This window comes from Staurois parvus, unplaced genomic scaffold (assembly GCF_062004578.1).
Source record: "Staurois parvus isolate SC_StPar_1 unplaced genomic scaffold, SC_StPar_1.0 ptg000574l, whole genome shotgun sequence".
In the NCBI taxonomy this organism is placed as follows: domain Eukaryota; kingdom Metazoa; phylum Chordata; class Amphibia; order Anura; family Ranidae; genus Staurois; species Staurois parvus.
The window spans coordinates 6904196-6913631 of NW_028318370.1; positions in this window are offsets into that span (position 1 = coordinate 6904196).

Below are 9436 nucleotides of genomic sequence, written 5' to 3' on the forward strand. Positions count from 1 at the left end.
GGGGCAGAGCAGAGAGCCGGTGGCTGACAGTGACCGCTCTTTAATCAGAGCAGAGGGGGAGAACTGAGCGATCAGCTATCTTTCAGAGCTGCATTTTCTATATGATGTAATTGAGAAGGTTTTGAGGCTGTACCTTTATGCTAGCTGGTAATAACCTCCTAGTTTGATCCGCTATCTTTGATCACTCAGTTCTCAGTCTTCGAGCCGTCAGGGGACAGATGCAGCTTCGGATCAAAGCTGCATCCACCTATGCAAGTATAAATGTTTATATTTTTCATTTAACTGTCAATTCAGGCAAAAAAAAAAAAAAAAAAAGAATACTCAAAACATGCAGCTGTTGAATGCACTTCCTTCAAAATGACAGGTCCACCCAAAAAAACTGGTGTTTCAGTTACATCAGGCAACATCACTTTAGGTTCGGAAGTCAGGAACAGATTCAATTAGTTATGATGGACAGCTGAATTTTGTTTTTTACTACATCTTGTCTACCACACTAAAAGGAGCCTGGTTTCTCAGTAACCCTAAAACACAAAGAGGTCCTCTATGTAGACCTGTGGTTCTCAACCTTCCTAATGCCGTGACCCTTTAATACAGTTCCTCATGTTGTGGTGACCCCCAACCATAAAATTATTTACCCAGTAATTATAATTCATGAGTGTCGTTTTACCTCCAATACTGCTGCTTTCAACACAGTAGCTGCTTTCAACACAGTAGCTGCTTTCTACACAGTAGCTGCTTTCTACACAGTAGCTGCTTTCTACACAGTAGCTGCTTTCTACACATTGGAAATATGTGTTTTCCGATGGTCTTAGGCGACCCACAGGTTGAGAACCACTGATGTAGACAAACTAAAGAAAACACAGCTTTGATTGGGTGACATGCACACTAGCATATTAAATAAGTCAAATATAAATATGCAAAAAAAACAACAATCGTGCAATTCAAAGAAGGTTCGTCCATTTTGTATAAATACTCCTAACACAATCACTGCAAGTTCTTCAACATTTTATTCTAGCATTTTGGCTCGGCTTCTAAGGTAGGTGGTTCCTGACGAAGAAGGATTCAACAACCTTGTGACAACTGCACAGCGAGCTGTAGGACGTGTAAATGCTCTCACTAGGCTGAGAGAACTTCCACCAAGCTGGCAAAAAAAAAAAGCTATCTTTTTCACGTCCTTCCATAGTCACACACAGCACTAGTCAGGAGCAACAGGTGTATTGGTGCTCAGCGTCTGTCAATGAAGAACTCCTGCCATTGCCTAGAAGTGATGAGAATAGTCACTCACATCACTAGACATAGTTAGTCACATTCAATGCAACTTGTTCAATATCGTTGAAGAAGATGGTTTGTAGTTTATCCAAGCCACTAATTCAGTCCTAATAAATGTCGGAAAGATACCTCAACATTTCCATCCATCCATGGGAGCAACAGCACTTTAATCCAAGCTTTCACACCTCCCAACCTGTTCTTGGACAATCAACATCTACACCAGGGTTGCTCCAGAGGGGTTCCTTTAGCAATAAGAACTTTCTCCTTCTCAGAGGAGTAACCACTGACACCAATGATCTTTCTAGCCATCTGTAAGGTGGGATTCTCCCCAATGACTACACTTGTAAGAAGCATTCTTTCCAATGACCCTCACAATAATGTACCGTGAGCCCTAAATAAAATAAATATTAGCAGGGATTCCCTAAAGACAAAAAGTTATTTGAAGGGTTCTTCCATGTTGAACAGGTTGAGAAAGGCTGATCATACGTACAATGAAAAGGTTGAGAAAGGCTGATCATACGTACAATGAAAAGGTTGAGAAAGGCTGATCATATGTACAATGGTGATTGGATTAGGATGTCTGTTGTACCTGTGTGGGTATAAATGTTGAAGTATCTTCCTCACACTCATTAGAACTGAAGAAGTGGCTTGGAGAGCCTACAAAATTTTTCCAAAATTACAGGGGTCCAGCTGAACGTGACTATTACTAGCTATACAATGTCCTGCATAGAAAAGAACCTTCACAAATGCTGTTGACAACTCTTTTAGAATTTAGACAAACTTTCACAATAATGAAAAAAACAAAAAAAACTCAAGAGATCCCACACCACCTATGAACCCATAAAAAGACATGACGATTTGCAAGAACTGCCAACACCACCTCCTTCACGAAGACACGGTTGTCTAAACCCCATGACAGAATCAGCGAGTGTTAAGCCAGGGAGGTCCAGCATGCACAGCCATTCTCGTACATATGCTATTAGTCTTCCACACACCCCCTATTACCATATTAAACGGTTATGAAAGCACAAGCAGTACCCACCTAGTACGTAGTCGCTGCAGTCCAGCATGATGTTACGCCGAGAGCTTCTACTTGGATTCCCAAACAGGTGGAAGGAAGAATCTGCCTAATAATTCTATAGGAGACAACTAATTTGGACGAGGAAAGGGGGAAGGGGGGAGGGGAAGAATAAAAAAAAAAAGCAACAGATATTACACAGGCTAGACCATAGCTGTGGCAAAACCGAAGACAGAAAACTTGGAGAGTTTGCACTGCAGAGTTTTTTTGCCTCTCCTGCTAGCTCATTCTGACATTGTCAAGGCAACTGAAGCGTGAAAAAGTTCCCCTTTTTGTAATAAAATAGAAACAAAGATTGCAGCTGGCAGTTTCCATAATGAAGCTTAATCAGTATGCGGCTGATTAGGGCCTTATGCAAATCTTCCCTCGTTAGCGCAGCAGCCAGCACTTTGAAGTCCGTGAGCAATTCATTTGCAGAGTACACTGAAAGCGCTCCCTGCATAATTTAAATCGCGGCATAAATATTTATCAGCTCATTTGCATATTAATTGGTTAGCGCAAACATTCCAAGCAGCACAGCAGCCGGGGAGAAAAAAGTGCACGAAGGTGGGGGGGGGGGGGGGGGGGAGAGAATTATCTGCGGAGTGCCAGCATAATAATTAACGGGAACAAAATGAAATTTCTTCCACTGGATTGGCTTTTCTGACCCAAGCAGCGAGTAGTAAAGTGATAAGATGGGGAGCTGGTGAAGGGGGTGGATTACTAGGAGAGTGTTATGGGACAGGTGTAGGGAATGCAGAATTGCCATCTATAACTAAAGAACAATTGTGGGTAACAGGTGAAAAGAAGTGTATACACTTGAACTAGGCAACGTCCTCCAATCGCATTCTTCCTTACAATACAGGTTTGATTTGATTGGAGGACACATGAAACTTCTTAGACTTTATGCATTTGACATGCAGCACCGAACCTGCAGTAGGTGTGTTTAGAGAATTTCACTTCTTCAGAAACTAGTAATCAGAAAGGGTTCCTAAATGACCAACAACATGGAATGGGGGAGCATTGAGGCCCTGCAATAATTCCTGGATGAAGACTATAGCTCTATACAGGTAGTCCGTTTTCCTTGTATGCGTCGCAAGGCTCTCTTTTCAAAAATTTGAGCTACAAACATCTAAATATACAGATGATTTACATGGCAAATTATTTGCATTCCATACAGTCCTGAGATTTACACAGCGCTGCCGCACAGTACAGCCAGGCAGATGATGTCACTTTCTCTGCAACAGACCGATTATAGTGGATCTTCACTCCAGTATTCTTTTTTGCTTAGTTTAAACCCTCTCTCTTCCCTCCACAGTCTACAATGGGGACTTGACTCGATATCAGAAGCAAAGATGGTGGCACATCACCTGACTGTCGAACTGGAGTGTCCCGGCAGACCAAAGCTGAATTTACCAGGTACGCAAATTTATAGTTTGATAAGCCAGCCTAAAAAAGAAGGGGTTCCTCTTTAAAGTAGAAGGGGGGGGGGCAAAGCTTTTGGTCCTACTTCTCCTGTGGGTCACAGGAGTGCACTTCGTTTTGCACTCCTGTGACCCGTTTTCAGCCAACAGCGAGCTAAAGCAAACTGTTGGCCGACGTCACTCAGCCGGTCCAGATTCTGGAGGAATCCCGACTTTAATGTCGGGATCTGCTCACATGACTGACCGGCAGCTGGCTGAGCCTCCCAGTGTGCTGATGAGAGCCTGAGCCACTCCCTTTTGCCCCTTCCACAGCCTGGAGCTCCAGTGGGCACTGGTAGTGCAAGCAGTCGGGGACTGACAGTCACCACTCACTGCTCAGTGAAGACCATGAACTGAGCAATCAACTGTCCTTGATCGCTCAGTTTTTGGTCTTAGGAGGTGGCGGGGACAAATGCAGCACCGGACTGATATTGCATCCACCTAGGCAAGTATGTATATTTATTAATTTGGAATCCCAAACTTCTCTCTGCTCACTCTGCTCTCTTCTCCTCTCAGCATATGTGCATGCAACACACACGGTTAACTCCTAGTGCTGCTGTTCAGTGGACTGCAAGAGGCTGATTCCAAGTCAAATTCAGGTATATACACAAGCTGCATTTATTTGGATTTATTCATGAATAAAAAGTTGCATTCATTTGTGTCTTTATTATCTACCTGGTGTTTGTACCTTTAACATGACAGGAAACTTCCCAAAACCTGTACCTGTATCACAGCAGTGAAAAGTTACGAAGCCAAGCGGGGGGGAAAAAAAAAAAAAAAAAAAGTATAACAGAGCTATGACTAACATTTAGGTTATCCTCAGTTGCCTGGCAGTGGAAAGGCATGTCACAGTGATGCTGCAAGCCTTTATAAAGGGGTAAACTCAGTGGTCCCTGCAGGATTTGACAGCACAAGTTGTGGTGGAAATTCTGGGTTAGCTGCTGACGGATGTATCATGCATCAATCTGCAAGAAGTAGCCAATCCAAGAGTGAATGAGGATGGTGGGAGAATCTGCATATTGGTAATTTTTTTATAATAATGCCCAGCTGAACCATCAGTTTAAGTCAACCATATGCATTCCATGTCCAATGTCTTATAGTTGGTTTACTTGCTAAAACAGCCGAAGTAGAAAAGGTAGCTATAGAATTGGAACCTCAGTGTGGAAGCAGTGGTCTCTCTGCAGAAATCCAACAAGACCCCTACTGAGCCAGGCCTAGAGATCTGCAATCATCAAAGCTCATGCTCTGACAAGAGATCACTGCTCCACACACAGAGGACCTACTCTACAGCTACAACCAGGGGACAGATTTTTCCACTCAGTGTGGCTGATTTTGCATGCCTTTTGATTGATGCCCCTGGATTTATTTTTGATCATTTAAACTGGAAGTTTATTGTGGTTTTAAAACTTATCTCCAGCCTTCCCTTCAGTTGTACAGGCTCCTCTCTTACTGGAATTGCTTACTGTAACGGAACCAGACCCCGACTGCACTTGGGTATTTCCGTTAGACTCCCGTTTCCCTGTCCGAACACAGATCCATGGACACCACCGCTGACCATACGAGACTAGACAAGACCAGTCTTGAAGGAAAACAGGAAATAGACTGCTTTATTTTAAACACAGACACAAGATATATACATTAAAGGGAACAATTCTCCCCTCCCTGCATAAGGACACAGGGCGGGGCAAACCAAATCTAGCAACAAGAAACACATCAGCAGACACCCCCCACCAAGCCAATACACAAACACATACATCCCATAATAGTTTGCTCCCAAGCAAGACACACAATAGAACAATGGGATGCAATCACATAACACCAAACAATCCACAACCCCCACCTATCTCCTATACATGTCTACACAATAATCAGGACATATCACCCTGCACCCCTAACATGCACAGGGTGACTTACACATAGGAGGGATATGGGGAGCTGAGACAGGGGTCTCCCCACCCCTCCAAAGTGAGCTGTGTTCCATGGGCCCCCCACCCAAAGTCACTCCTGTCACACTTACTATGATTAAAAAACCGAGAGTATTCAGGGTTGAAAAAAAAAAAAAAAAAAAACCTCACATGCTCACCTAAGTGGATGCTGCATCTGTCCCCCACCGCCTTTAAGACTGAACGGAGAGTTTAAATACTGCCGATTGCTCAGTCTTCAGTCTCCAGAGAGCTGATGACTGTCAGTCACCGGCTCTCTGCTCTGCCCCTCCAGCGCTCACTGGAGCGCTGGGCTGTGGAGTGGCCGGGATCGCCTGGCTCAGGCTTTTGGTGATGTGCTGAGAGGCCGAGCCAGCTGACAGTCAGGCATATGGGTGGATCCTGACAATATAGATTGGATCCTTTCAGCGCCTGTAACATCAGCCGACGGAGGTCTTTAGCCCGCTGTCGGCTGAAAATGGGTCAAAGGAGGGCAGAACGATGTGCAGTCCTGTGATCCATAGGAGAAGTACAGCCAAAAGTGCTTTAGCCCTACATCTTTAACTATGTTATTATTTTATTTATTTCAGGTACTTATATAGCGAACATCAATTTACGCAGCGCTTTACATATATATTGTACATTCACATCAGTCCCTAACCCTCAAGGGGTGTACAATCTAAGGTCCCTAACTTACATTCATACATACACATACTAGAACTTAGAAAAGATTCAATTAACCTACCACTACTCACTTCGAGCTTCTCTCAGTCATTAAAAACTGCAGCAAGTCAGATAGAGCCAATCTTGTTTTCCTGGATGGACGACCTCCAGTTTCATTTTAACTGTCCCTGGCCCACCCTATTTATTAACTGGATTTCAGTTCTTTCAACCATACAGACCCCATATCACATGTGGGTGTTACCTAGGGCAGTCTCTGCATAAAAATGCTATCTACATCTCCAGACTGACATCTACCCATTACCCAGGGCAGTTTTCAGGGAGTTACTGTATATACAGCCCCTCCCACCAGCCATGATCTGCCTGCATTGCACAGAGAAGCACACAGACCAAGTGATGTCATCACTGGGTCTACAATAATATATGTAATGAAAACTGAAATATTTTTTTATTAAACATTTGATTAGCATGTTGATGAGGGTGGAGGGAGGAACGAGGAAAGAAAAAAAAAGCAGATTATAATTCATCTTAAAGTATATATGTTTAGCAGTTTATGAAAAGCCATTTTTTTTTTTTTAAGGTTTAGAACTCCTGTCTGGTTTTTCCTGCAATCCAAGGATTTGTTAGATAGGTTATTCTCTCAATTTGTGTCCCGCTAACAATGTTACCAGACAGGAAGTGAGGTAAAATAACGAACCCCGATGGAAAAAGATATCTGATGGCATTTTTAACCCCCCCTTACTAAAGAGAACGGTCTGTGTCACTGCTGGGGAGTTCTTACTGTCTGGTAAAACACGGTCAACAACATAGGTAGGATAGATAGCTCCGGGTAGAAGTAAAAATCTGACAGAGGCGTCCTACAGCTTCTCTACTCTATCAAACATAAAAAATGCTTTGATTGGACATACCCTTTAAAAGACTTTAATATACTGAAATTTTGTACTGGAAAACTATTGTTTACTGTTGCAAAACTTGTAACCTGTTGCAGTCTGCATGCCTGTCTGGATGTTGTCCTGTATGGCACACTTCAACTTTTCTTGCAAACAATCTCTGATGCCTCATTTCACCACTGAACACCTTAAATCAGAACTTCATTCTCTCAGTCAACACTATATTTAATCCTTATGCTGCTACCATTAGTACATAGGAATATATATTGTATTTACTTGTTTTAAACTTTTTTTTTACATTTCTTCTATTGCTTCCTGGTTTCTATGCCTAGGAAAATGATGTCATACATCCCAGAGTCTTCAGGAGGGGGGGTGGGGGGATGGGGAGTTTTCTCAGCTAAGCACAACCTCCTGCCTGCATGCCTGATCTAAGGACAGATGGATTGCAGGAAGTAAACGCATGAATCATTTGCTCTTACTCCAGATGGCCAAAACCAAAAATGCTAGGGGGGAGTTTTTTAAGGTGATTTCTCAACAAAATAAAAGCATGGAGATATGGATGGATGGGGGAGGTTGCTTTGAACAGGGGCGGACTGACCATTTGAAAACTCGGGCACTGCCCGAGGGCCCGGGGTCAGTAGGGGGCCCCATGAGATGCCCCTGGTACCTTTTTCATAGGCTTTTTTAAGTTTGAGCCCCAGGATCCCCTATTGCCCGGGGGCCCCATGAGTTGTCAGTCCGCCCCTGGCTTTGAATATTAAAAAATGAATAAACAGTGGTTTTGGTTTGTGGTCCTCAGATACAGTGAAGTTCCGCTTTGATATACAAATACCTCTATGAATAAGCACCAATGGAGTGAAACGCATTAGCTGTGCAGGGACTAGGTGGAAGAGCCTGTGCATCGGATACTTGAATAAAGCTGAACAAGGCTTTTAAATCCCTTTTTCATTTTGGCTTTACTGTGGAATTCGTTAGCGGCCAGCAACCCCTGGAATTTTGCACCCAGAGTCGGAGGACCAGGGGAGATGTTTACATGTAGCAGAAAATAAGACTTGGCAGCACACTTTAGTATAGGACCAGGGTAAGAGGAAGCAGTAAAATCCCAGTAGAGACTCACTTCATCCAAAACCAAAAAAGTTTGGGTAGAGTTCAAACATTAACAATCTGTCCATCTGCATTTGAACTGCGCTTTAGCCTCTACAACCATTCACCACAAATCAGCCAATATTTTGCACCCAGAATATTGTGAGTTCTGCATACCAGACATCTCCTGAAACATCTCTGTAGTCAAACCGTGCCCAAAATAAGTGATTAAATCTGGTACCAGTACCTAAAAAATGAAACCTCTCAACCTTTGAGAGGAAATCAAAATTTATACACACAGTGTAAATGTCCCTTTAAGAGAAACAAAAAATGTAATAGGAGAGAGGCATTTCTGAATAGACAACCGAGAACAAGTCACCATTGCCAGGAGCGGTACCCACAGTGAGCAGAGGCCAGGGGGACAAAATGGGAAGCACTCAGTCACTTCAGGGAAAAGAAAGGCGTCTTGAAGTGAGTCTTTGCATTCCAATCTCCGTTAATCCCTTCACAACAAGACTGTTAACAGCAGCGTTCTTCCAGTTACAGACTGTGCAGAGAAGAGAAAGGTACAAGAAGAGAGGTTAAGGGCTCATCCATACCATGAGCATTGGGCTGCGCTGGGAACCCTTACCTAATGCAGTCCCAGCACACAGGCAAGGCAATTTGCCTCGAGTGCTATGAATCCAGTTCACACCACTGTGCTGCTATGGTGTGCACTTAACCCCCAAAAAAAAAAAAAAAATTATATATATATATATATATATAAATAAACACACACACACACACACATACATACACATACACACACTGTATACATACATACACTTCAAAATCACGTTAAATAGGAGTCAGTACACACCTGCCAACATTGAAATTGCCTCTGATTAACCCCAAATAAAGTTCAGCTGTCCTAGTAGGTCTCTCTTGACATTTTCTTAGTTGCATCTTACAGCAACAGTCAGTCCGCAGAGAGCTTCCGAAGCATCAGAGGGATCTCATTGTTAAAAGGTATCAGTCAGGAGAAGGGGACAAAAGAATTTCCAAGGCATTAGATTAGATATACCATGGAAC